Source organism: Prinia subflava, chromosome 16 (assembly GCF_021018805.1).
Source record: "Prinia subflava isolate CZ2003 ecotype Zambia chromosome 16, Cam_Psub_1.2, whole genome shotgun sequence".
Lineage (NCBI taxonomy): Eukaryota > Metazoa > Chordata > Aves > Passeriformes > Cisticolidae > Prinia > Prinia subflava.
In genome coordinates, this window is record NC_086262.1 from 10,823,616 (window position 1) to 10,845,608 (window position 21,993).

General features: G+C 44.3%; 1 long non-coding RNA gene across 1 annotated transcript in view; it reads right to left on the minus strand.

Moving 5' to 3' along the window:
* Positions 1-3,646: 3,646 nt before the first annotated feature.
* Positions 3,647-21,993, minus strand: part of LOC134559170 (uncharacterized) — a 56,272-nt gene continuing 37,925 nt past the window's right edge. The window contains exons 2-3 of the long non-coding RNA XR_010082469.1: positions 20,127-20,172; positions 3,647-3,934 (exon numbers count right to left, since the gene is read on the minus strand). This is a non-coding gene — a long non-coding RNA (uncharacterized LOC134559170). The remainder of the gene's footprint in view (positions 3,935-20,126; positions 20,173-21,993) is intronic.

The following is a 21,993-nucleotide window of genomic DNA, read 5'->3' on the forward strand; positions in this document are numbered from 1 at the left end:
CCAGTTTTGTGTCTAGGGATTATAAGCAGCAAGAGCTCCTTGTAATACGCTATCAATTGACATCTCAGCCATCATTTCATTGCATGTGAGGTGGCCCAAGAGGGAGGCTGAAAGAGCAAGGATTTAAAGAGCAAAGGTTCTTGTACTTCTTTCTGCCCCAAAGCTGCACCTTCCCACCAACCTCAGCCTCCCTCCCACACCCAGCAGCTGCTGCTCTCCTGCTTCCAAACAGTACTTCAGGTTTGAGTTCAAGTGAGTGTTTTAATTAACAGAGAGCAACTTCTACCTGGAGCGATCTCATTAAACAGATGAATCCAACACTGGTCATGATTTGCCCTCAAAATGAAAATGGTGCCTCCAGGTAAACATAAGACAGCCTTATAAACCCACAGAAAACTATAACCATAAACCAAAATGCCTTGGAGTGACAGAACAGCCTTATTTTGCCCAGCCTGCCAAGCCTATGGCAGGCCTGCAGTTCTGGTCCACCAGCCTGTTTGTCTTTACCAAGTGTGAAAGTCTCACAGTGGTTATTGCTGGTTTGCAGCTTCCCTTCCCCTGTAGTGCCAGGGTCAGGCTCTCAGCCCTGACATCAATATTGGTGTGCACAGTGGTGGAAAATGAGTTATTACTGGGTGTAACAGGATGGCTCTGAAATCACAGTGATAATGCTTAATCGTGTACTCTGCAGACTGTGCTCCCCAGAGTTATAAGGATGCAAAACAGAGCTGGAAATACATCAGCAGCAGAAAGGAGAGCTTCCATCTCTCTTATGGCTTTGTTAAAACCAGGCCTTTTGGGTTATCCTTTTTGGCAGTGTGAGTTTAGTCCTGGGAATACTTAACAAACTGACAAGCTAACGAGTTTTGCCAATGAATGGGATTTCATATTTGAGGCAAAGGGAAGGTTTGTTTTAATTGAGGATTTTGATAAAGCCATTTTCTGTTGTCTGCTGAAAAGTACTTGCTCATACACTAGCATGGATTATTTGATTGCTCAACCAGAAAAGTAGTAGCAGAAAATTACTACTCATACCCCAATGTGGATTATTTTAGTGCTCAGCCAGGAAAGTAGAAGCAGTACTCCTGATCCCCTTGTGTTAGCAACACTATAGCAACCATACAGGGACTGGCTGTGACCATGTGTAAACTAGATGGCAATCATTTTTGTGTGTATTTTTTCTTTGCTTGGGACTTTTTGTTTATCTGGTTTGGGTTTTTAGGGGTTGTTGTTGTTGGGTTTTGTTTGTTTGTTTGTTTTAGGTGAAGACAAGCAAATTTTAAGCCAGGTCACCTCTGTGTCCTTCTTAGGCAATGTTTTCAGGGTCCAGGCTCAATTCAGCACATTAGGCAGAACATCAAAGCCAGTTTTATGGAAATACCTGTTCCACTGAAAGGCATCAGCACAACAAAATGCACTTCTAAGACTAAGGACAATTTATAGGTGAACAGCCCTCTTGGGGGATGTGTCAGACTGGTCCCTATAGCTAAAATATATAGTTTTTTCCTAATCAGAATGTAAGGAAAAACTCTGACGTTACAGAAGTCAGGCTGGATGATTTAAATGGCTTAATTCAGTCCCTAAAATATACCACCATAATTTTCAAACCCAGCAACACAAATATATGCCAGGATATCCTTTAGTTGTCTGGATATCTATATCTCTGCCTAGCAAGGTGCACATCAGCCAGGCAATCTTGGGGGGTTTTGCAGAGTCTCAGAGTTCAGGGTACCTCAGTTTGAGGCTCTGGTTACAGGGTCATTGCCAGATGTCTCCTCTGACTCCCTGGTGTGACGGGGTCAGGGCAAAGGGCTGTCCCAGCACCGTGGTGATCTGTACCTGTGCTCACACCAGCTGGGGTGGCACAGGAGCTCAGGAGCAGGCTCCTCAGAACCTTCACTCGGTCCCTGTGCCTGCTCCATCCCCACATCCCACTCAGGGCTTCAGGGGCATTAGCTCAACCTGTACTAGCATGGGTAAACCCTGAAATGCAAACTAGACTAGAATGGAGGCAGATCACTGGCTTAAAATCCAATCTAAATGAGAACTATATATGAATAATACTAAAAGTCCAGGGCAAACATTCCCACTAAGTCTCCCACAGAATATGATGCATCTGTCAACAGACTTTCCCATCTGTATGCTGTTGGGAAATGAAAAAGGGGCTCCTTGCATCCTACAGCTGATGAATAACCAGTCTGCACTTCAAATATTAATAAATCCCCTTCCATATTTGTAGCTCCCCCTTCAAACTCTTAAACCTATCCTCCTAATCCACACTGATTAACAGCAAAAGTGTCTTTAATCACATGCAATCTAATTGAATTGTTTCAATATCCGTGCCTGTAAAGCACGAAACAAGCTAACATTGCACACACGTGCACAGATTTTCAAAAGCAAAGGTGTACTGCCACCTTTCCAGAGAGCCAGCTCAGATCTGCTCCCAGTGCAGGATATCTACTCCACAGATTGTCCTGTTAACTTGTAATAATCTCACAAAAATTAAGACACTTCACTTAACAAATCTTCCTTGTTAACTTTGCTTCCCAGTGTAGGAACCAACAGCCGAGAGAGCTCTGCAGGCAGAGATCCTGCTCCCTGCCTTCCTTCAGCTCTGCCAAAACCAAACCAAACAAACTAAGAACCAAAACCAAACCAAAAACCACCTTTCTGTAGTGGGGGGAGGGGGGCGGGGAGGTTAATTTTCAGCTGGATTAACAAAAATACTCAGCTCCAGGCAGGGCCCAAAAAGCATCAGATCCAACCCAGCACAGGTAGAGAGAGCAGAAGGGAACAGGGCACAGGCCAAGCAGTCCTTTCCTGTTTGGCACCAGTGGATTGGACTCATGGGGAGCCTGCTCCTTCCTTTAGCATGTGGCAAACACAAACAGAGACATCCAGGCATTGCCCTTGTCCAGGCATTGCCAGTCCTGGCAGACAAACACAAACTGGTTCTTATTTGAGAGGGCTTGCAGTGAACAATTGCAGCTGCTGCCTGTACCCCACAGTTCCTGTGAGGATCCAGCTGCAGGTTTCTTATCACAGATTCTTCTCACAGAATGTTCTGAGTTGGAAGGGACACACAAGGATCATCAAGTCCAACCTCTCAGGGAATGGCCATGTGGGGATTACACTCATTGTCACCACCAGGCTCTGACCTGCTGCACTCTCTGTCCCAGGGCTGTGCCCTGCAGAGCCTGGCTGGGTGCTCTCACAGACAGGCACAGCCTGAGCTCAGCAAACACCAGGACAGAGACATTTCTCTGCTTTAGAGCTGCTGGATTTGTCCCTCATAGTTAAAGCTGATCTGATCCCATTGGTTACACCATTTGGGAAGGCTGCAGGGAGTGCAGAAGCACTGGGAGGAGCCACCTCTGAAGATGCCTAACCAGAGCTGAGTGATGGCTATTGAGAAATAAATATAGAAGTTGATTAAATTTTAAGGATAGAGAAGCCTTTTTAATGCAAAACCTTCCTATCAAAATTGAATGTATCACCCACTTCAACCTAGATATTTGAGCACTTTATCCTGGTTTTAGCCAATCCCAGTTACTATGAGTGCATCCATTATTCCTAAATATCCATCCAATTTTGGATCCAGTTGCTGCATGAGATCATTACCAGTGCAATTAGCCTGGGCATGTGCACACCAGGTCCAGTGTCCCACTGCAGACATAAAAGTCTGATGCTCACAGAAGCAGCCAAACAAATTTTCTGCCTCATTTGATTTTAAAGTGTGTAAGAGGAAGATCTGAAAGGACATTTATTTTTTCCTCAAATTGAAGTGTTTTTAATCTTCCTTGGAAAGAAGGATTCTTCAGATGCATTCCTTACTTTCTTCTTTGCCTCGCCTCCAACAGCTGCCCCTCTGCTATTTTAACAAGCTCTCAGTCTCTTAGCACTTCATTGTGTTCAAACATTTCTTAACAAGTGCCTAGAGAGAAAACAGGAAGAAGAAAAATTATTATTTTCAATCCAGTCCCTAGTCAAAGTCTTACATTTTAACTGCACTTAAGATGAAATTCATTAGCAAATTATGGATAAAGACTCAAAGCAGCTTTCTCAGAGATGATTCCCTGCAGTCTGGTTATTGAATATAAACATTTGTCCTTTGAAAACACTTTTTAAAAAGGCTATTCCTCTACAACAGCAACGTTTCTCTTTAAATGGTTAATATTAATAATTCACTAGTACTGAAGGGATTCCAGCATGTTATTTCATTTTTGAGCTCGAGCTTTGCTTTTATTTTTAGAGGTTTAAGTCAGCCAGCATATAGCTGAGATTATGTTCACATAACAAGGCTGAGATCATTTTGCAGTTAAGGCCCTGCTAATGCTCAGGAGCTGTAAGTTCAATTCTGCTTCTGGAGTACATGTGAGACCCTGGGGAAGTAATTGAATTGGTTTGTTCTCAAAGGCACATTTCCTCCACCTTTTCTATTAGGTGATAAATAGACCTTACCAGAAAGCAAGACTTTATCAAACAAAGCAAAAAACAACAACAAAAATTTCCAGGATCATTTTTGTCATTCATGACAAGGTAGATGGTAAATAATGGCAGATCCCTCCCCCCCTCCATCTGAGATCATCTCTGCCTTTGATACTGAAAAATTCCTGGTACAACTGCAATTGTCACTTACAGCAGATGACATTTTTTTTCTAATAAATTTTGACACCCTGACAAACTTCAATTTCAGACATGGAGTTACAAAATAGTCCTAGGAGATTACTTTGCATGAGTATAAATCTAATTATAACCTTGTCCTTGTCCAATTAGCTTTTAAAACACAGTTTTAAAACCACAGAATAAATTTGTTTGAAAGGAAAAGGATTTTTTAAATAACAAGTTGTCTATCATACAATTTTAACAAACTTCACACAAGAGAATGCCAACATTTTCTGAGCCATATGTGGATTTCTGTTGCCAGTTAAAAATCTTGAATACCCCATGTAGGAACTACTGAATAAAGCTGTTTATACTATAGAAGTAAACAGAAGAAATTTGGATGATTCTTTGTGTTTCATCATCATCATTACCAACTTAAGGCACTTTCAAACACATTAAAGTTTGTTATGTTCAAACCCCATCAAGTTTCTTGAATAGGAAAGGCACAGATTTAATGTGATCTTTTGAGCCAGCACAAATTTAGCTGACTGCAGAACTGAAGCTCGCCAAGCCAAGAGCTGCCTTTCCATGTTGTGATCACACCGTGCCTCTCACCAGAGTTTATCCTTAAACCCTCCCTCCTCTGATGGAGGTGTCACCTTTAGGGTCAGTCTGGCACAGGACTGACCAGCCCCATTTTCCCCTGGAGCAAGTTCCTGGCACCCTGGTGTCCTAGGAAAGCTGAGGACTCAAACTTGCCATCACAGAAAAATCCTGCAAATGAGAAACTCCAGGGTGTCAGTTCCACCCCCATCATCATAAATACACAAAAGCAAGGGCCAACATCCCAGCTCACTGGAACTGAGAGCTGAAAGCCACAGTCCAGCTGCTGTGGCTGGTGCAGCCCTTTAGCATCTCTGGAATTCCCCAGGCACTGCTCTCCCTTTGGAGTGGGCTGAGCCTGAGCAGTTTGTCTGTACCCAGCACACAGAGCCAGCTCAGCTGTCACAAAACCCATCCACAGCAGCTTCTGTTTTCCTGGGACAGCTCAGCTCATCCCTGAGTGCTGCTGGCAATGGGAGCTGCTCCAGGGGCACATTAAGTCAAAATCCTGTCAGCATTCGAGGCAGCTGCCCCTGCACTGATGGACTTTCCAAACACCAGAGGTTTTACAGTCCGTGGTGGGATTTTAGCAGAAGCTCCTGCATCGGTGCTCACCTCAGATGTGAGGACATATTTCTGCTGGAGCAGACAAAGCTGAGGTTAAGCAGAGTTGTTAAAGGCCTCAGCTTGTGTTTTGTACAATGAGAGTACCAGGATTAGCGTGCTGGCCGATACCTGGCTCTGTTGCCAGTGTTTCTCCTGTTTCTGTGTCTCCTGTTCCTGCCCTGTGGTTCCTGGGGGATGTGAATGGGTCTTTCCTGTGCTGGGCTCTGATTATTATCCCATCTCTGGTCCAAGCTGCAGAAAGGACCACTCCTGGTTACCTCCTTGGGCTGGGTCTAATGTTTCTGAGATGTTGCTGGCATGCAGGTGCTTCCAAGAGAGGAGCACCTGAGAGGCCATTTCCAGGCCTCACTGACATTTGATGTTCTTGGCACAAACACTTCTCCCTCCACCACCCCCTCCTCTTCCTCATAGCTCAGTGCTTTGCCACAGGACTGCCCTTCCTCACTTCCCCACCACATTTTCTTCTCCATCCTCAGAAATGCAGCTCCTGTGAACTTGCAGCTCAGTGCAGTCTGTCTGCATCATGGGCATTAAATGACAGCAATATATCAAGGGTTTATACTGTGCAGTGGATGCTGCAGTTAAAGTTTAGACTCACTGTTTCAAATTCCTCTCCTGAACAACAAAAATCCCTCTGAATTTCTGCTTTTTAAAGAATTTTCACTGACAACAGCTTCCTTCCTTTAAAAAGGAATATGGATTTTTATCTAAACCTACTAAAATGCAAATCAATGAATCTTTGCTATTTTGGAGAATGATAGTTATGAGTTGACAAACAGTCTACTCTCCATCTGAGAGAGCTTGTCACAACACACATAAATTAAGCCTCCCTCCCCCCCCAAAGTAATCTAAAAAAATGGATTTTTCTTTTCTTTTCTTCAACTACAGCCCATGGAGAATTATCTTCTTTGCAGAGCTTCTTGTGATGTATTGCTGCTCAATCATGCATGCACCTTTGAAACAGCATCACAAGTTCTTCCTGACAGAAAGGAATGTGTTCCTACTCCAAGGTTACCTTTGTTCAAAATATACAATAGAAACTAGATGCTAATGAGAAAATAAATGCACAGCGCAGTCTTTGGAAATGGCACTGCTGCAGCCATCACCTTGCCTGCAGCAATAAATTCCAGGCAAGCACAGACTGTATTTCTAAAATTTATCATCCCACAGACTAGCAAGCATTCATTGATTACATGTTTTCCTTTGAGTAATTGCCAATATCATTAATGTGTTCAAAATTGCACTTAAAAAGAAAACACGTTGTGAATGTTTTTACAAAGGAGGATATGTTGGAAGAGCCAAGACTGAGATTTCTCTGCCAGAGGAGGATCCTGACAAGTCCCCAGCTGTAATTAACTGGGACAAGCTTGGTGAGGAAGTAGGAGCATCACTGAGGTGAGGAGCAGGGAGAAGCCCCAGGGCTCACACTGGGCCACCCTCATGTGGGACCCAAGTCCCCTCAGCAGTCCCAGCCAGCAGCCCCTGCTCAGGACCTTGTGGAAAAATGGAGAGCAGAAGCTCTACAAGTGCTTCCAAAGCAGGAGAGAATCCATCTCCCACAGCTCCTTCTCCTTCTGCTTGAAGTGGGTTGTGTTTTTCTATGACTGCCTATTTTCCATCCAGTTAACCTAACCAAAAATTGTTTTGAGGGCTTCCTTCCCCTTCCTTCCTCCTTCAGACCTGCTCCTACAATAGCATTTAACCCCCAGGTCAGCACAACCTTCCCCTGAAAGCCAAGGCAAGGGCAGGGCAGAGCAGAGGCTCAGTTCCCAGTTGTTACCAGGAGCCCCACAGTAAAAAGGCAAGGAGAGGAGAGCACCTTGTTTTCTCCCTGCATTTCAGAGGTGTTCCCTGTTCTCTGCCACACCAAGGTATGTCTGGACACAACAGCCACATGCCTCCAGCTGGCCGTCAAAGAATTCACTCTTAAGTAGTGCAGAAGTTAAAATTCCAGATCAAGCAGGCTGCTCCCCTCTGGGAGAATGGATTCAGCAGAATTTCCCAGGGGAAGGGCTTGCCCTGCCTTCCTTAGGGAATTCTGGGGGTGGCCTGGGGTCAGAGAGACAGACCTTAGCAGAGAGAGGCTGTGTGGAAGCCCAACTTCACAACTCTCTTTTACTCTAATCAGAAGGGACCTTCTTGATACTCCACAAGCCCTGCCAACTTCACCAGGGCTTCCAGAATCAAACTGAAGCCTGGAGCAGCATTTGTTGCACCTACCTCTGTCATATTTCTCACACTGCCACAGGATGTTTCCACCAAGATGCTTCAATCCTATCTCAAAGAGGCAGCAAAAACAGGAAAACTCTGGATAGGACTGACCAATTTTTCTCCATACAGCATTATAGATAAGAAATAAGCTGTTCATTTCTTGATTTTTACCATTGTATGAATGCTAAAACTCTTATTTCTAAATAACATCATTAAACATGTCCTGAACAACTAATTAGTATAAAAAGAACAAACTAGCCAGTCCACAGTGCAGATAAGAAAAGCATCTTTGTGGAAGAGGAACCTTAAGAAATCTAGAGATCATTAGATATATATAATATATTCTAAATTTAAGACTGAGTGCAGTTATTTTAATGTGGAACATTCAATCACTGCTCACCCTACAGAGCTTCCCCCATGGATTTGAGTTTGAGTAATGTAGTAATGACAGCATTACCACTTGTAATAGAAAGAGTCATTACAGCATCATTTTCAAGAAATTACTCTTGCAATTAGTAATAATTTCCACATTCACAGTCAAATAAGTAACACTTTCCTCAATAATTCCCACATTCAGTGTCAAATAAGTAACAGTTTCTTCTTTAATTTAATTTTCCCTGTAAATCTAGGGTAAACAGCTTTTATCACTGTGTTTTAATATACCTGTCTTCTCTTTTTCTAAATAGTTCTTAATCCTCTTCTTCTGAGGAGTGCCATGTCTAGTCAGATGATTTCACAAAGATCAAACTACGTGGCCTGTCAGGTTAGCAGGCAGGTAAAAAACCCAATTCCTCATGTCTGACCTGGTTCTATAATGGACTCTAAATGGGAATCACACCCTTCAGATGCACTTACAGCAGGAGAGGGATGATAGCTGAGGACAGTGTAACACCTCATCCCGTGTGCATCCAGTTGTTTGCAGTAGCTCCTAACCAGTCCTGGTGAGCAGCATCTCACCAGAGTGTTGCTGTGTCATTTCTGGGAATACATTCCCATTTGCAAGGGTTGATCCAAACCTTCTCAAGCTGTCAATAACAGTCCAACTACAGCTTCAGAGTACAGGCCTGGAGAGGACATGGGAAGTGTTTTCACTTGTTCTTCTGAGCCCACACATTCCTCTAGGGAGGCACAGGGAGGTCTTCCATCCTATTTTATCAGGCCCCCATCATGGGCTACCCTTCCAGTGGAATATCAAAGAACTGTATAGACAGGCAATTTATATTTTCATAGAATCATTAAGGTTGGAAAAGACCTCTAAGATCATGGAGTCCACCCATTAACCCAGCACTGCCAAGGTCACCACTGAGCCAGGTCTCTACATCCACACATTCCTTGGACACTTCCAGAGACATGGATTCCACCACTTCCCTGGACATCCTGTTCCAATTCTTGACACTTTCAGTGAAGAAATTTTTCTTAATATCCAATCTAAACCTCCTCTGGCACAACTTGAAGGTGTTTCCCCTTGTGCTGTCACTTGTGACATGGGAGAAGAGACTGACCCTGCACCTCACTGCAACCTCCTTCCAGTTCAACCTGTGCATGAGGGCTTTTGTAGCCCAATGAGCCATTAAGGCTCCAGACCATCTCCATCTTACCCATACAAAGCCAGGATACAGGGCAGTGCAGAGGAAGGATGAGAGCTTTTCCTGGTACTTTCAGGGAGTCCACTGGCAGAGGTTAACTTACAGAAACAATCTGATGTTCCCTGGTTGTTTATCCTGGATGAAATTTTGGCAATTCACTCAGGTAAATTTTTTCATGCAGTTTCCCTGGTCTGTGCCATCCCACACCAGTTGTACTGAAGAAATTGGTGCAGAATTCAGGACACTGCAGTGCCTTTGTGCTGTGACACCCCAAAAAGCCTGCAGCCAGCCCCCCTCACTGCAGGCACTGCTCTGTGCCCCGTTCCTCCTGCCTGGGTGTGGTGGGCAGCGTTTCTCCATGGCACAGCCAAGGGGAAAGTGCTGAGCACAGCCCTCCACTTGAGACCCTGGCCCCTTTGTACAGGGCCTAAGCAGGAGCTAAAGTCTTACCCTAGATATTGATGCTGAATTTCCAAAATGCTTCTGTGAGTTCTAAGCATAGAGAACAAAACAACCGACCTTATGACACAGCCCATGTAGCACATTAGATGGATGTGCCAATCTTATGTATAATTCTATTACATTTCCCTTCATCCCTCAGCTTAACTCTTTGCAGAAGCCCTCCTCAGTGAGATCTTACAGCTGCTTTATATGAAAGCTGATGAATACATTCATTGTTCTTACACAACTCCAAGGCATATAGTTCCTTAGTAAATCAGACATTCAATACACAGAGGAAAACACTTTAAAATAGTACAAGACAGAGTAAGAAGTACTTGGATTACTATCAATAATTAAATAGAAACCACTGGCTAGTAAATCTGCTGATGTTCCTCATGTAGATTTTTCCCCACTTCACTGATGTTACGCAGTCTCTTTATTTCAGCTCACATTCCCTTAGGACTGCAGAGGATTTTAAGCCATCACAATTCAGCTATCACATGCTCCCACGTCATGCAATCCTTCAGATACTAATCAAAAGCCAGTTTATGGCTATTTCAGGTGCTTTTCCTGAACACTGTGAGCCTTTCCCAGATCCCTGCAGCTCTCATATTTGGAATCCTCCTCTCACTGAAACTAAATTTATCTCAACTTGACTGTAAGTGTTTCACTCTAGTGCCAAGCATAGAAGTACCACAGCTGCTAGGGTCCAAGACTAGAAGAAAACCAGAGTCTTCTAGGAGAAGTAACATCTTTCAATAACCCATTCATACAATGGGAAAGCACTGACAGCTACATGAGCCAACAACAGAGTTCTTCTCTTTCCTGCTATCTATTCCTCTTGAGTTTGTAGTCAACAATCACATTCTCTCTTTAGCTCTCATTTCACAAAGCAGCAAAAGCCAGACTGTTTCTCCTGTGAGCTCCTGAGCTCCTGTGAGAGCCTCAGCCTCCTTCTCTCAGGGTTAGAAATTCCTTGTTCTTCACATGGAGACTGTCCCTCACAGCATACCTGTCCCAGACTGGGATGCAAGTGCTCCACTCTGCTCTTTCAAACAGTGAACAGCCCAGGACCCACCAGAGGAATTCTGCCTGGAGGAACCAGAATTTCAAGCATTCTCTGAATATTTTTTCTTTTTGTTTAATTTGCACAGTCTTATCACAAAGGAAAACCATGACATGCTCACATTAACAATTCTAATATCAGTAACAGATGCCTGTTGTCTGAGCCTGAGTGATGATTTCCATTGCATGATACTTAAAACAGCCTTGAGTGTTTTGCTTCTGCTCTGTAATAGTATTCATAATTAGGGATCCACTTCTTGCCTCTCTCATTGTGAAAAACAATGTTTCCCAGCTTTAGCATTGATAGGAAGGAGTGGTGAAGGGCCTGTCACAAAAGTGATTAATGAAACAAGGAGGAATTCTGTTCCTGTACCACTTGTAAAAATGAATATGCAGGTTGCTTCATAGGAAGTTTTCGTTCCTGGATGATTCTAACTCATTGCACTTTGTAAAGCCCTGAGGTCAGGTAAGTTTCTTTGCTACAAGTGAATGAAAAGAACTTGGCATTCCTCCAGTCGTAGTAAAATGAAAAACACTGAGATCTCTCAGAGCAATTTGTTCTAGCAGAGTGCTCAGGCTATGGGACTTGAGCACAATCCTGCAAGTTAAAGCTCTGCAAACAAAGCCCTGTATTTATAGCAAATCTCCTCCTCCCAGTGTTGGAATTCCAGCTTAGAAGTGCCATACAAGGAGCCAGCTCTGCTGGGAGATGCTTCTGTTTTCTACTCTGCAGGGCAGGGGTGGTCATGGCAACATTCTGCCCAGAATCCTGGAGCCCAGGTAGAGGAAAGATGGAGACTGTGCTTGGATCAGGTTTTTGTTCTTAAAAAAACAAGGAAAGGAAGTCCACACCCAAGGGAGTGTGAAACAATGGCCTCAATGGGCTTTGATTTTACCTCCAGAATTTGCCTGCCCCCAAGACCAACTAATAAATCTTATTACAAATCAGCTTGGTCATTTGCAGTCATAGGAAACCATCACTGCCATTGCTTTGCACAGCACCCAGCATGAGGGGGGAGAGGTGAGAAGGGCTGGAGAATGTTTGTTGTTGTATTTGTGTTGTGAGTATTTTGTTTACAGGGGCAATCACTATGCTCAGCAGGCCAAGCACAGAGTAAAGATCATAAGAAGAACTTGCCATGAATTAAAAATGAACAATTGTTAAAGATGCCATTTTCCTATTCTCTTGGCAGCATGCAGCACAGCTAGGTAACTTTTCACAGCAAGCCTCAAAAGTTCTGACACTTTATAAAATGCAGAGCCTGACCTGTTCAGCATTTACATAGTTCACTGATCAAATAGGATGCAGCACTAAACAGCAGTGCTTGGAACACAGATATTCCCCACCTTGGCCCTCTTTGACCTCCTCGTGCAGTAATGAATTTTCTTCCCACTTGCCCTGCAGAATGGATCAACCTTAATTATCCCACAACACTGACCCAAATTTATTAGAAAATTGAGGGACTGTCATACTGAGCTGACAGTCTGATGTCACATCAAAGTTAGCTCATGGCTCCGTGTCCCTGCAGCCTGTCCTGCACTTCATGGGGGCTCTCTCGGGCTGGGAATCGACACCACAGCACTGTCTGCTGTCCTGCCTCTGCTGTCCTCCTGTCTCTGCTATCCTCCTGTCTCTGCTGTCCTTCTGTCTCTGCTATCCTGCCTCTGCTGTCCTGCCTCTGCTGTCCTTCTGTCTCTGCTGTCCTTCTGTCTCTGCTGTCCTTCTGTCTCTGCTGTCCTGCCTCTGCTGTCCTTCTGTCTCTGCTGTCCTTCTGTCTCTGCTGTCCTTCTGTATCTGCTGTCCTGCCTCTGCTGTCCTTCTGTCTCTGCTGTCCTTCTGTCTCTGCTGTCCTTCTGTCTCTGCTGTCCTGCCTCTGCTGTCCTTCTGTCTCTGCTGTCCTTCTGTCTCTGCTGTCCTGCCTCTGCTGTCCTGCCTCTGCTGTCCTCCTGTCTCTGCTGTGGGGCCCCAGCACCCCCAAAAGTCACAGCTCAGCTCTCACTAGAGCTGCTGAGTGCCATGAAGTTGAAGGACAGCATCCACAAAGCCAATGCTCCGGGACAACAGTGTCTATCCACAGGCACAGTGCACTCAGCTCGTGGAATGGAAGTCTGAGGACCCCTGAGCATGAACTTGGTGTTGGGAGACCAGGGCCCAGAAGAGACCTTGAACAAGATATTCACATCCTCTGTATCACAAAACCTGAGATGATCTTCAGTAGCTGCTCCATTCTAGAATCTAATTTGAGATTAATTTAAAGCTAGTGGCTACAAGGGTATTTCCATGTACAACTTCCACCAGTGTGAAGCCTAGATTGCAAGGCTCAATTAAGTATATAGGTAGGATCCAGACAAGAGAAGTTAATTAAAACCCAATCATAAATCACTGTAATTAGAAATAAAATAAATGTGAGAAATAGCCATAATGAGGGAGCTGCTCATGAATACAGAAGAGACAAATCCTGCAAATGGGTCTCAGTGCAGAGGTTGGGCATTGTCCTGTGAAGAGCATTTCCCAATATCCAAGTTACAGCTGAAGTGTTTGGAAGCATAAAAAGCCTCTGTGGCTTTTTTTTCCATTATTTGGTGCCTGTCCTTGTACATGCCCAGAGCAGTGGCAGCTTATGAATACAATCAGTCTGGGCTGATGCACATACAACCATCCTGTTTAAAATATTGCACTCTCTGAGGTGTTGCTGGGACTGGGAGCTGAGCTGGGGCACAGAGGCAGCTGCACAGCAGGTCTGTGGTGCAGCAGAGCTCATTGCTGGGAAAATACTTGTTTTTTTATGTATGATATGGGACTATGGCTGGAACATCAAATCTGCACCATAAACACAGCTCAGTGACCATGCAGAGTACCACTGCTGCAGCACTGTCCTGCCATGCAGGCAGAGGTGCCCTGATTGAGCAGTGCTCTTTGTGGGAATTGATGGGAAATTATGATGTTCAGTGAGTGAAATAATCTTTGCACAGAAGGTCATTCAAGTGAAAGGTGCCAATTTTATCCAAATTACAAAGAATTATTACAAATCCTGTTTCTAAGACAGATTTTTTTTTCCTACAAGAAACAAACATTCTACATATTGAACCAACATCATTAAAATTGCTGAGTCTGCCTATGAACGAGATCCTGAGCTAGCCTAGCCCTCTGCTCCTGCTGGACCCAAGGAGATGCTCAGACCCCAACAGGTCACATTTCTAAGGACATCTGAGGACCCATCAAATTCACATAAACCAATACAGCTTTAGAGCTGAAGGATGGAGAGACTTGTGTTTAAGTTTTGCTCCTCTGGTTGAGTCTGAGGACTCTGAGAGAAAGACAACTCTGCCAGATGCCCAGTCCTTCCTATGAGCCAAGCACCCACACAATGAAATTATCAACAGAAAATCCCTGGTCCAGGGAACTAGTGGAGTAGGACTCAGATATGTTACACAGCATCCTAAAGCACCCTTAAACAGCATTTGGAAGACTTCTTTCTCATTTGGAAGACTGTTTATACTATGGCAGTACCCAAAGACTTCAGTTAGGATTGGAGTCCTATCGTGGTAGATACTGTATAAACACAGGAAATTATTCTCCTCTGTGCCTTCTTCCTCAAGCACCTGCAATTTCACTGGAGATGAAGCTTGGAAAATTCTGGAAACTGCCCTAATGGGAACTCAGAGGCTACAGCAATGCAGATGTACAGTCCAACAGCTCTGAAATGCTGACACCTTTAAAGCAACTATACAGTGCATATCAGCAATACCTGCAGCTCTATGAGTGATCAGATCTGCCCTTTTAGACAAGGAACTACTTTGAGTCAAACTGCAAAATATTTGAAAGCATTTTTTTCAAACTCTTAATTCTATCTTTACTAGTGATTGTTTCACAGTGGATAATGGAGCAGGAAAATTATATACTTAATATACTTAATATATCAAGTAACTAACTGAAAGTAGCTATTTAAATTCATGTGCTGCTCAGCTCCAAATTGAATGGAATTTGTTACTTTTTATTTTTGTCAGCTTCTTTGCTGGGGTGTATCAGTGTATCATTCAGGGGGTGATGCCCACTTCCATCAGATAAGAACAATTCATGGTATTATTTACCTGCTCAGAGGAGCTGGCTAAAGTATCTGACTCCCATGGCTCATTCCAGTCTGCAGAAATAATTAATAGTAAAGTCTGATATCTTTGACACAATCCTGTTTGCCTTCAAATTATGTACAAAGCCTTGTTTTGCTTCACACACTGGGAATGAAGCAGCAGGAGAGAGCTCCAAGTCCTTTTTTAGCCAGCAAAAAGCTGCATTCAGCATTTTCTCAAGGCTGTGCTGCCAGTGCTGCTCTCCAGCTCCTGACACGGATGATCTGATGCTGCTCTGCCAGGGCACAGAACAGCACCTGGGGAAGCCTCACAACTGCTCTGGGAGGTGACTTCAGCTGGGGAGTGTGGTGGGAGCTTTGCCATATGAAAGGGCACACCAGGTACTGATGCTGCTGTACTTCCCCAAAAGGCAGCTCAGCACAGAGTCTTGCTGTGGCTGAGCAATGCCTGGACACAACAGTGACAACACAAATTGTACTTCCTGTACAGCAGATTGAAAGAGCAGGCAGAGACACAGTCCTGGGTGGCTTTCAGGTCACTGGAGGGCTTTGGGGTGTGAGCAGGTAAGGAGCACATTACTCTAATACTGATAAATCCCACCTCTGCAGCCCCTGATCAACCACAGCTACGTCTGAAGCCTCTCCCCTTGCCCTGCCTGACCCCGAGCAGGGAGTTTCACTGCAGCCCTGTTAGCTGAAAGGCCAATATTTTGGCACTGTAACCATCTGACTGAGGCTCTCACAGAATCACACACAAAAATTTGAGGCACTCAGCTGCCTGGCACCAAAATACAGCTCAAAAGCACGGCATGGCGTGTACTGCTCCTTTGTGTTCAGCTCTGCTCTTCTCTTGGCACAAAGTGCTTCAAGGGTCAAACCCTGTCGCTGCCTGTATTTATAATTTTTTTTTTTTATTGTCGTCATGTATTGTCACCATCCTAGTTCCATTATAGCCCACATGCTGAGGCAGCATCCCACTGTTTTACTGCTTCTTCCCAGACTGTGGGCTGCATCTCTCAAACGTGCACTCACATGCACAGAAGCCAGCCCTGCGTGAGCCTGTGTGACCCTGGGCAAGTTGTGTCAGGACCACAAATTCCTCACCACCCCACACTGTTGTGTTTTGCACATGGAAGACATTTGCATTCAGATAAGTGTTTAAAACCCCCTTTGCATTTGTTACAAGAGCCTTCATCAGGAAGGTGGTGTAAATCAATGTGCTGAGGGTGGGATCTATTGATTTCTCTCTGGGGTTTATTTGCAGTATGGCTGAGAGACCTAATATTACAAGACAATAAATTGAGCCATCTCCCCACTCTGGGGCAGTTTGGAGAGGGTCACACGGGTGCAAGTGAAGCACAACAAAGCAGGGACAGAGTTACCTGCAGCCAAGGCATGAGAGAAACATCCCCAAAATCCAGACAAGTGCCAGCAGCAGCAGAGTCTGTCCCAGGGCAGGGGTCTCCTCCTGGCCCCCAGGCAGAGGGGACAGCCACAGGACAGCCCCCCAGAGCCAGCCCCTCAGCACTGTGCCCTGGGCAGGAAAAACATCTTTGTAATTTCCTCACCTCTGTTTTCCTTTACTCAGGAGTGCACCAGTGCCTCCCTCCTGAAGGCAGCTGTGGTGATAATAACGAGCCTGACCACAAATGGCATTAGGGGAATTACCTCAGGTAAAGCCAGGGGTGCCTTGTCCACGAGGACACACAGATCTGCTGTGTTCCTGCCTCACATCAGTGTCCTCAGCTCCCAGGATGTCTCCTGCCAATTCAGGGCCCCCTTCCAAGGAAAGGACAAGGGCAAGGACATGCCAGAAACACCAGCATGGGCCAATAACAAGACTGGGGACAAAACTTTCCCAGTCCCTTAGACTGGGTGCTCCTGTTTCTTGTACATCCCTGCTTTTTAAAGGGAAAAAGGGGTTGTGGTGTTTGTTGTTTGCTCAGTTCTGGAGGAAGGGTTTGGAAGAGGCACCTCACTGTGCCAAGATGGACAAGCTATGTCCTTTCAGGGAGCCACAAAAGCAAAAAAAACCAGCTCCAATATCAGCACAGGGGACACACTTCAACTGCTTCCACAGGGAGGCAGAAACACTGCCAGGGGCTGAAATGGATTGGGCTGTGCAAATGTGGGGTTTAGTCTGTTGTTTCAGGAAATTAATTTCTACTGAGTTTTGCAGTTTCCCTCTTGCTCCATGGGCCCTGTGATGGTCATTTGTCACCACTGCTCAGGAGAAAGGCGATTTTCAGGAGAGCAATGAGGCATTGGACAAGCTCTCCAGTTAAGTGTGGCAACATCACACACTGTCAAATAACAGAGCTGTAAAAGCAGCAACACCTCTCCCAGTTGTATGGACACATCTCTGGCTAGTGATGAAACCTCTTTTTGTTATGTTAAATAAAAAGCTCAGGGAGGATATTCTCCAGAACAAGGAAAAACATAAAAAAGCAGGAGAGGATTAGACACTCAGAGACATCATGCAAATAAATTGGTGTGGAAATCAGAAACCCCTTAATAGAGTCAACTTTTGCAGCCCCGCCTCAGCCCAGGCTCCCTGCAATGGTTCAGCCTTAGGTTCCATCCTGGTGATAGTGTTGCTTTGCCAGTTTGATAATCCTCCTTTCCAATTTACATAACTGATAGACAAGCCCTGCCAGTGACATTTGCTACAAACTTTCCCAAAGCCTATACTGAATGAGCTTTTCTTCCCAGGCAGTCCAGGCCTGTGTTGAAATCCTGCAGCATTTCCTCACAGAGCAGCTGAGTCCTGCCTGACATAACCTGCAGGTGTTTATGTAGTGCAAGAAACAGGCTGCAAGGAAAGCAGCACCCTTTTGACCTTGTTGAGTAAATGGATTGCAAAAATTTATTAATATCCTTTATTTCAGGAGCTATTAGTGAATAGTGAATGTCCTTGCCACTGAAAGAGAATAGGACTCCCTCTTGGCAGAATGGGAACACGCCTTCCTTATCCTGGTAACCTCCTAACCCTCTGAAGTCTGCTGCTCTCCCATTTTCCCAGCTAAACTCCTCCAACACAAAGAAGATTTAATTCATAGCCTGGATAGCACACAGAGGTCAGTGGGAAGATATAACATGGTGTATTTTACAGTAGGAATAAACTTAACACCCTGGCTCCAGTGGAGAGTGAAATCTAAAAGGAGGTGCAGCCTCCTTCAGTCAACACTTCCTTATCACCACTTCTTGTCTTTCTAGATACATCCTGCTCTTCTGGCTCTTCATACAGAAATACTCTTGCTCAGGTAAAACCAGCCAGTTTTATAGTTATGTGGGAGTAAGTATAATACATGTGGGTTTCAACCAAAGGGCAACAGAGCTGGTTTAACTGGCACACTGCAGAGCCTGGCAGAAGGTGCAAGTGACACCAGTTTTGGCTCAGTTGTGAAGTCACCATTGTCACCTCCATCACAGTTTACTAAGACATCAGCATGTTTTCACTCTTACTAGCCAGCTCTTTCCAGTTCTGAAGTTATAAAATATAGGCCTGATTTCCATGTTGCCTTGTGCAGTTCAAGATCTCATTTTGCAAAGCTCACAAATTACAGCCATTTTCCTTTCACATTTACCTGTGCTTTCACCTGCACCGCCCCAGGAAAGGGCTAAAGTCCAAGGCAAAGTTTGTGATAAACAGGAAGATGCTGACCTGAGACATCAGAATTGGTTTTTTGGGAAGGAAAAAAACATGGAGCATGACAACTCCCCTGTCTCCTATCCAAACTACCAGCTGTGTATTCTCCAGGCTGACTTCAGGAACAGCCAAAGCAAATCCATTTGTAGCACAGCTGAGAAGAGATGCAGACACACAGAACCCCTCATGCCAGATGTTAACAGCACACCTATGGCTACAGGAACATGCTCTGACACTGGTTTTGGAGGTTTTGTAAGAGCCTACACAGATCAACATAGAAAAATAGAGATTCAGAGTGCTCATAATGATGTGATCACTTTTTCCTCATGTCCCTGATAACTAGTCAGCAAATGAAATGTTTTCTACTCTAAGTTTCTGACATGCTGTCTATAGTTTGGGGTGTAAAAGCCACTTCAGGGCAGCCAGTATTTTGCATAGGTTTTGCTGATTCTGGCTATCTCCAGAAGAGATCTAGTCCAGCTCCAAGCTAATGTCTTGTGAACAGGCAGGTTGAAAGATGGAAAGAAAAAACCCCAAAGCCTACCAAAAATAAAAGTAGCTGCCTGGAGGATTGAAGTGGCTGAATCTTCAGATTTAAAGCTAGAGATCATCTGAGTGCTTAAATGAGTCGAGAGGAGAACATTTCTGAACTCTTGAGGGACTAATGCATGTGCACATTAAAGCTTTATCTTCCTCACCTGGTTTGCTCCCCAAACACCCACTAGCTCAACAATGGTCCTGCAGCACATGAGTGCACTGTGCATTCAGTTTTTAATCTGGATCCTTACAACAACTGAGAACTTGAAGCAATGAAAAGCAGGAATAGGATGTGTTGGACTTGCTCCTATTCCCAGTAACAGATTTTTCTTTTCCTAGCTCCTTTAATTTCAGCAAAAGCTGGATAAGGTTCAGAAGCACCAGTTCAAACTGGGACAATGCTCAGGCAGGTACTGGCTTCACTGGAATCGGGAAATCTCAGACTTCCAGCTGAACACATCCTTAGGTGTGTGTGATTGCAAGCTGAATATCATTATAGAACTCCATGAGAAAGGAATCCATCCCTCTAATCTCAGACATCTGTAGAAGTGACACCTTTTTTGCCCAGGGCAGTATTATGGGTTGTCTCAATTTTTATCTGTTTGCACTCTGAGCGAGATTTGTCACATTTCCAGCTGTTCAGAACATCACGCCTCACACTGAAATGGCCATGAAACAAGACAGTGTTTGCAATAATTTAAAACAGTCACTTACCCCTAAGCAAGTCATTTGTCTCCAACCAGAACAGCAGAGTAATAACCTGGATTAAAGATAGAGCAGTCAAGACAAAAAAAAAGGTAAATCAATCACTGCATTAGGATATTTGAAGAATCGTTTGCATGTACTCAGAAAGTATGATGCTTGCTATTAAGCCCAGCTGTAGCAGTCACAAATTCATAAATATTCATCAAATAACCTTTTAGCAAAACTCTGCGACTATGATGGTGGCCAGCCAGTGAATTCAATCTAATTGAAAATCTGAGAAGTAATGAAATGATTGCATGTCTGTCTCTTCATTAAATCAGTGTGCAAATTTGCATAGATTAATTTGCGTCAAATTAATAGCTCCACTCTTGGCTGGGAGCCAAAAGGACTTATGATCAATCTATAGTTTTAATTCCATTCTGCACTCCTAAAATGTTGGGTGGCTTTTGCTATTTTAGAGACAGGAAATCAGAGCTGAATATGATTTTCACCACTTCCGCAAATTCTCCCCATTTCTTGGGTTATGATGATTAATTATAATGAAATGTGCATTGTTTAGAAGCAAAAAATAAACATGCAATCTCAGCCACGGAGAACTGTGGCCTGGTTCCTTCTCTGAAAGTCACAATGGAAGGCTCAGCCCATCAAGTACACTGAGTTCAAGCACAGGGTGGGGAATGTCTGGGGTTGGACAGGGTTTTGTGGCCCAGAGCAGCTCCCAAGGCTGGTGGGGCCCTGTGTATTTTAGCACAGTCCTCCCTGTCCTTCACCAGGTTCCCAGCTCAACATGCTCAACCTTTCCAGAGGATGCAGAATTTGCTGTACCTGTGCTTGATCCCCACAATGTTTTAAATCTCTTTAAACACCCTGATGTTCCATGTGCTGAGATCTGTCAGGAAAACAACGATGCCTTCAGTTATTTGAAGTTAATAACAGCGATAGACAGTGCATGCATTTGCACTGTCAGCTTGCTTTTATTTTTTAACCTACTTTTTAAAAAGAAAAACAATCAGGCTTTAATTCAGGACATTTGATTAATCAAACTCAGACCATCTGCTGCAGTCCTGTCTCCTGCTGATCTGCATTGCCTGAAGTCAGTGACATGATTCAGGGCTGCAGTCTCACACTGTCTCTTCCCCTGTCAGCTGCTCTGCTGCAAATCTGCTCCTTTCACCCAACACACACTGACTGGCCTTTGTTTACTGTGATGACCATTTAGGATAGCTCTGGTGCTAGACAATTTGTATCAAAATACAGGACATGTGCAAATGCTGGTTATACAACAAATTCTTCTATCTGCATGAAAATAGCACAAACTGAGGAAGTCACAGCAAGCTAAAGAAACTATTTACTAGAAAAAAATCTCTTTACAAACACTTCTAGTAGCAGTGCAATTTTAGTTTCGTCATAGTCTGTGTTTTAAGTCAGTGATGAATATCTGCCTTTTTTCTCCTCTGTTCAGAATGTACTCAGGAACTCAGAGCAAAGAGCCTGGCTGTCTGAACTTGCACAGCTTGGGGGTTTTAATGGGATTAGATCAGTTTAGTCTAGCAGAGAATGCCCTCACACTGGATGTAGCAGCCCTGAGAGCTGCAACTCACTCGTGTTTGTGGGTGTAATCACTGCCCTGACCAGATGTGTTGGGAAGGAGAGAAAGGATATGGCCCTTCAACAAGTCAAGCATCCAGGGGATTCATAGCATTTTTCAGAGGCGTGTGGGGATAAGCAGCATGCTTAGATGGCAGTAATGAACAGGATAAAGTTCAGTCACCATATTAAAACTCAGTTTTGGTGACATACAGGCCTCCTGCAGATGGATGAATGACATCAGATGCTGGAGTCAGCCTCAGAAGTGAAGTAGGAAGAGCACCTGGAG